This window comes from Cervus elaphus, chromosome 29 (genome assembly GCF_910594005.1).
Source record: "Cervus elaphus chromosome 29, mCerEla1.1, whole genome shotgun sequence".
NCBI classification, from domain to species: Eukaryota; Metazoa; Chordata; class Mammalia; order Artiodactyla; family Cervidae; genus Cervus; species Cervus elaphus.
Genome location: NC_057843.1, coordinates 6,967,307 through 6,973,932, shown reverse-complemented (window position 1 = coordinate 6,973,932; position 6,626 = coordinate 6,967,307). Strand labels below are relative to the sequence as shown.

At 37.6% G+C, this 6,626-nt stretch overlaps 1 non-coding gene across 1 annotated transcript; it reads right to left on the bottom strand.

The window, feature by feature from the left end:
- Positions 1-5,253: 5,253 nt before the first annotated feature.
- Positions 5,254-5,358, bottom strand: LOC122686345. The gene has a single exon (XR_006338716.1). It is a non-coding gene; the product is annotated as a U6 spliceosomal RNA (small nuclear RNA).
- Positions 5,359-6,626: the final 1,268 nt, after the last annotated feature.

The following is a 6,626-nucleotide window of genomic DNA, read 5'->3' as shown; positions in this document are numbered from 1 at the left end:
ATATAAAATGTAGTGGAACTGTAGCACTAAATATGTGCACTTTTGGCAAAATAGAAAAGTTTTTTAAAATAAGTATGGCAAATCACATAGTATTTTCAAGGTTTAAAAACCTGAAATTGTATTACAATGTTACCACACTCTGCCTTAATTTTACAAAACAGAGAAGTAGACTAATCACCAGAATGATTTAAATAAAGTGTTATATATTTTCTTCAACTTAAAATACAATATAAATTTTCTAGAGAAGGGGAGCAGAGTGGCAGTTTTAAACTTGCTTACCTCAACTTCAGTCTGGTTTAGGAAATGTAGCATTTCTTTGATTTTTAATTGTTCCTGCATTACTTGCAAATGTGACCACATGACTATAGTTTATGCTATTATGTTGTCAGGCTTCTGATAATGGTAAGGAATGTTTGTTTAGACTGTGTGGCTCTTCACTTTAATTCACTCTGGCTCCAGTGTGACCTGTTAAAACTGCTATCAATGGAAAATCCAAATTTCCCAGAAAGGCTTAAAGCAACAGCAACCCCTGTGAACCAAAATTATCTCCTATTGAGGCTAATTACCTTAGCACACTTAGGAAAGCACCGCTGTAGGAAATGTGCTGCCTTGCAGTCATTCCCCTTCTGTTAAGTGCTTTTAGTCGATATGAGGTCGTATATTTGCCGATTACTCTACGGCATCTTTTAGTACCTTTGTAAGTGTGAGGCTGGATGCAAAAAACTGAAATGGCATATTACAGGACGTGTGCAGCTTTCCATGGTTATAAAACCTGTGCTTAGGGAACTGACCCCATTAGGGTGGGAGTTTTAAAGGGAAAAATATTGCAAGCCTTAAGATATAAGGAATAAAGGTAGATTTAGTAAATTTTAAAAATTACTAATTTTTAACTTACAGCAAATAACATAAAATTTAACATAAGCAAGATGTGTTTCTTATCTTTTCTTACTATTTTGAACATAGCCTTACTCAAACCTTTTTTTAAAAAGCCACTTTGTTGGTATATTATTTAATGTATAAAATCACAGTTATTTTTAATGTGAGTATCAAAAGTACTGCAATGTGAATATAGTCAAGATTGTATCTATGCAGACTTGAGTTATTTAAACATATAATAAAGTTTAATTTATGCATTAAAATGATAGATATTCTGTCATTTACAAAAACAATCATAAAATGAAAAGTAAAAAGTGAAAGTGTTAATTGCTCAGTCTTGTCCTACTCCTTGTGACCACATGGACTATAGCTCAAACCAGGCTTCTCTATCCATGGAATTCTCCAGGCAAGAGTACCGCAGTTGGTAGCCATTCTCTTCTCCAGAGTATCTTCCCAACCCAGGGATCAAACCTAGGTCTCCTGCATTGCAGGGAGATTCTTTACCATCTGAACCACCAGGAAAGCCCCACCAAACTATACAAAGAAATGGTACTACTGTCAAAAAATCATTCATCTCTCTAATGAATGATGCTTTAGGTTGAGCTATGCATAAATCTTTTTCAAATTAAATTAAACATTTTTTTCTACAAAGATGAATTATTATTTAGAGATACAACTATTTCAACTGTCTTTTTAAAAAGTAAAATACATTTCTCACAATTTTGGTTGCTTTTAAAGAAACCCTATTTCCCATAGATTTACTTTAAAACATTAACAACTCCCTGATATCCTGCATAGTCGGCAGCAGAGAAAGGCTCTGAAGCTGGAGAGCAGGAATATGATTCAAACTCTATCATGCTGGATGTGTGAGAATTTTTTTTTTTGAAGTATATTGATTTGCAATCTTTCATGTGTACAGTAGAATAATTAAGTTATATCTATAGATATAGATATAGATATATGCTCTGTCGCTCTGCCACATCCAATTGTTTTGCAACCCTATAGACCATAGCATGCCAGGCTTCTTTGTCCATGGAATTCTCCAGGCAAGAATACTGAAGTGGGTTGCCATATCCTTCTCCAAGGGATCTTCCCAACCCAAGGACTGAACTCATATTTCCTGCTTGGCAGGCGGATTCTTTACCAATGAGCCACCTGGGAAGTCTATATGTATTTCAGATTCTTTTCCTTTATGGGTTATTACAAGATATTGAATATAGCTCCTTGTGCTACAGTAGGTCCTTGTTGTGTATCTATTTTACATATAAAAGTGTGCATCTGCTAATCTCAAATTCCCAATTTATTCTCCCCCTCCCCACCAAGTATGTGTGAGAATTTAAATTCACGATATAATATCACATTCATGGGGGAAAAAACACTGTTATTCATCCAAAAGTATAAACCTGAAAATAGAAAGATTTCTTCCGTCATAGCAGAAGATGAGTATCAACACCCTCTAACCTGATTCAAATCTTTCATGTCTTTTAATACGACAAACATAATTCCAACAATGAGAAATATTGGTAGGATGGTAAAGCATCCAGACAGGAAAGCCCACTGCCTCCCACAGCTGTATTCTGCTTCCAGGGGGAGCCATTGGAGATGTGAGTTTAACATGTCTACCTGGAAAATCTCCACCTGAAAATGCAACTACTACACATCCCAATACATGTGTGACACTTTCCCATCTCTTTTATTTTTCTCCCCAGTGAATAAAAAGCAGGAATAATGACTATATTGTGCATGCTCAGTCACTCTGTCATGTCCGATTCTTTGCCACCTCATGGACTATAGCCTGCTAGGCTCCTCTGTCCATGGGATTTTCCAGGCAAGAATACCCAAGTAGGTTGCCACTTCCTTCTCCAGGGAATCTGCCCCACCCAGAGATCGAACCCATGTCTCCTGCATTGGCATGCGATTCTTTACCGCTGAATTCCTATTCTTCACTGCTGCTGCTGCTGCTAAGTTGCTTCAGTCGTGTCCGACTCTGTGTGACCTCATAGACGGCAGCCCACCAGGCTCCCCCGTCCCTGGGATTCTCCAGGCAAGCACACTGGAGTGGGTTGCCATTTCCTTCTCCAATGCATGAAAGGGAACTGAAGTGAAAGTGAAGTCACTCAGTCGTGTCTGACTCTTAGCTACCCCATGGACTGCAGCCCACCAGGCTCCTCCATCCATGGGATTTTCCAGGCAAGAGTACTGGAGTGGGGTGCCATTGCCGTCTCCATTCTTCACTAGAGAAGCCCTAATAACTATATAGATGAAACTAAAATAAGAAAAGAGAGACACAAAAAGTAGTACATTGGGAGTAATCAAGATTTGCTTTTTTATGATTTTTTTTCCTCCAGCATCATCCAGATCAGAATGGTGGAGGTTCTGAATTGTAGTTATTCAAGACATAGTAGGCAGATTAATTATTTGACTGGCAAGTAATAGAGTGGAGGACCAGGAGGGAGGACTATCACCTTGATTCTGATTCTGATGAGTAAAGAAATGCTACACACAGTGGCTGGACAAGAATAATGTGAGTAATTGTCGAGACTGTCACTTCACAAAAGATCACAGTAATCTCCTGACAGCACTAAACTCCATGGATATGGAAGCAGTTTATGTATAAAACTAGCCAAAATCCATTATTGGATTATGCTTATAGCATGGTGCTAAAGAATTCACTTGCCAATGCAGGAGATGCAACAGCAGGAGATACAGGTTTGATCCTTGGGTCAGGAAGAACCCCTGAAGGAAACGGCAACCCACTCCAGTATTCTTGCCTGGGAAATCCCATGGACAGAGGAGCCTGGAAGGCTATAGTCTGTTGGGTCATAAAGAGTCAGACACAACTGAGTGACTGAGCACGCACACACACACACACACACACACAAATTTCTCAAACACATCTATCCTTTTCACTAATAACTCAAATCCTAGAATTATGCCTGGTACAATAAATATTAAATGAGAGGAAGAAAGAAATATTTTTATAAATTATCGTGATTGCTAACTTGGAAAAAAAAATTTTTTTTAATGTTTAAATCCATTTTAAAACCAGACAAGTGGGGTAGTCTTTGCAGCTGCCTTAAAGGCAACTGAATGAGAAATTTTATGAGCTGGTTCTAAAGGCCTTCAAGATTCATATCTTCATCAAGAGGTTTAAATGCAAACTTGTGATTCAGTGCATGTCATTTTAAAGATATTCAATTCATAGCTGTAATTTGCTTTTAAAAAGATGAAAACGGATGAGCTGCTTTGGGGGGTTTAAAATAGACTTTTGAAAGCTAAGGTGACTTCTCTCTTCATCTATTTACAGGAAAGTCAGAAAGAAATATCTTGAGATTTGCTCAGGGAAACAGTTAAAGCCGCAGGCTGTGAGTTGATGGGGTTTGGTGGTTCAGAGGGAAAGACATGTGTCGACAAATTATGAGGCTTTCCCAGCCCAAGTGCCACTTATTAAGAGTTTATGACCTGCCCACTGAGTGGCCAGATACAGTCCCCACCACCTTCCCCACACACTTGGTTATTGGCATTTTGACACCTTTTTTGCACAGCGGGAGGCATTCCTGACACTATCAATGTAATATAGCTGTTTCAGATCACAAATATTACTCATTAACCTTAGGGCAGAAATCTAACATAATCAAATATCCTTTGCCACCTAATTCAAGTCAGCCAGGGGCAGGATAGATAGGAAAAACATAATACAAACAATACATAGAGAAATACTCAAGAAGTTTGTTTGTTTGTTTGTTTTTTAAGAGTTTCTCTGTTTTCAGAATCTGCCATCTGTCACGGTCTTCAGGTTATGAATTATTTTGCGAGCCATGTGCTTAAAAAGTGTTTAGAATATGGATGCTGTGATTCAGGGGAATTATACTCTTTAACAGAATGACTTTTACTAGGTTTTTTTAAACTTTATTAATATATTTTATTTAACTCAATATACCCAAAATATTTCATTTCAATATTTAATCAATATCAACTTTTGTTCTTTTCATTTCATTTATTTATTTTTATTGAAGTATAGTTGATGGACAGAGGAGCCTGGAGGGCTATAGCCCATGGGGTCACAAAGAGTCAGACATGACTCATTCACTCATTCAGTTGATTTACAATGTTGTGTTAATTTCTGGTATATAGTGAAATGACTCAGTTATACATAGGTGTATACATTCTTTTTCATATTCTTTTCCACTATAGTTTATCCCATGACATTAAATGTAGTTCCCTGTGTTATACAATAGAATCTTGTTGTTCACTGAGTCTACATTTGCATCTATTGGATAGCCAAAAAGTTTCTTCAGGATTTTCCATACGATGTTATGGAAAAACCAGAAGGAAATTTTTGGCCAGCCCATTACTAACCCCAAACTCCCAGTCCAAAAAAATATGTAATGCTTCATAAATTTGTGTATCACCCTTGTTCAGGAAATGCTGATATTCTCAGTATTGTTCCAATTTTAGTATACAGGCTGACAAAGTTAGTGTGACTTCTTCTACCAATTTTTTTCCTTTCTCTAAGAAAATATTGACTATCTCAAGTACTACAGAAAGTTATCCTTTATAATCAAGTCCAAACTGAATGCTTTCTATGTTGGTTATATCCCTCTTCTATCTAAAACCTGCATCTCCCATCTTCATATTTTTTGGTAAGAATTACTTGAAAGAGTTAAGGGAGATTAGACTGTTCCTAGCTTGTCTTATTTACCTGACCTTTTGATGACCAGGACCAGCATCATGGTATCTCACTCACCTTACCCTACCCCCTGCTTTGTTGATGACCAGATGTGAATCTTTTTATTTTTTGCCATGCCACATGGCTTACAGGATCCTAGTTCCCTAACCAGGGATTGAACCTGGGCCCTCAGCAGTGAGATCATGGAGTCCTAACCACTGGACTGCCAGGGAATTCCCCAGATGCAAATTTTGCGTAAATATGCCCTTACTTGGTAAACCTGTACATGTTAAGCAATCAGAATTACTAATAATATCACAGCTTAAAATTCTAAAACATGATTGTATCATTATGTTGTCCCTAAAGATGCCTCCTCACTTTTAATCATTTAAGATGAAAAAGTGGACCTGAACTGTTTCAACAAAGCTCATCCCCCAAGATGTTTGTAGAATTTCATTTTGATGAAAAGAGTTCACGTCATGTTCTCACCCATAGCTCTTCATGACTTGAATTATGTTTAAAAAGCAATTGTCATTATCCAGATATTTTTAGTACAAATAGACTGATTTCTAAGCAGAGAAGATAAACGGGAAAAATACAGTTATGGTCCAAGGCAAGCATAATTTTCTTATTTTGAAATTTCCACTATTAATGAGGCATCTTGTTTTAGGGGCTCTTTGGAGATTACATTCATTATGTTCATTATATATTATCATAATAAGCTTGTGTAAATGTTGCTGAAATCACACTAAAGGACAATTCTTTGTCCTTTTTAGTGAAATAAAAGATATATCAGCAATGGTGACAAGATGACAGCCACTAGTTCCTTCTACCAGGGAGGAGCAAAAAGGCAAAGAGATGGGTGAGCCCAAGAACTTCTGGGGAAGCATAGAAAAAAGCCAGATACACCCCAAATTCTCCATCTGCTCTCTACTGAGGGTACACTCCTGACTTTAGTGGGATCATCTTGCTTTCACCAATGCAAGTCCAAGAACAGATCCATTCCTTGGCAAATCATCCACCTTCCCAGCTCCACCCAGGGGCCTGTGGAAATGTCTGGGAGGCATCCAGGCCATTTGCA